This window comes from Penaeus monodon, chromosome 20 (assembly GCF_015228065.2).
Source record: "Penaeus monodon isolate SGIC_2016 chromosome 20, NSTDA_Pmon_1, whole genome shotgun sequence".
Taxonomy (NCBI): domain Eukaryota; kingdom Metazoa; phylum Arthropoda; class Malacostraca; order Decapoda; family Penaeidae; genus Penaeus; species Penaeus monodon.
Window position 1 is genome coordinate 20,938,407 of NC_051405.1, and position 248 is coordinate 20,938,654.

Genomic DNA, 248 nt, shown 5'->3' on the forward strand with positions numbered 1-248 from the left:
ATCCTGCTCGTATTCATAAACGCTTATATACTTCATGACTTTAAGTTCAGGGTCAAACACCAACACGGAATTGAACGTGAAAACACACGTCAGGCCAGGTCTGTGCAGTCTTAACGAAAACAGGAAATTGTTATCAGTATTACACTTTATAAATATATGTTAGAGTAAGTTTGGAATATTTTTTGGAAATCTTGAGAAAGTCTGCGTTAATCTTTGATGTTCTTAGTACTGTTCTCTTGCCCTCAGCT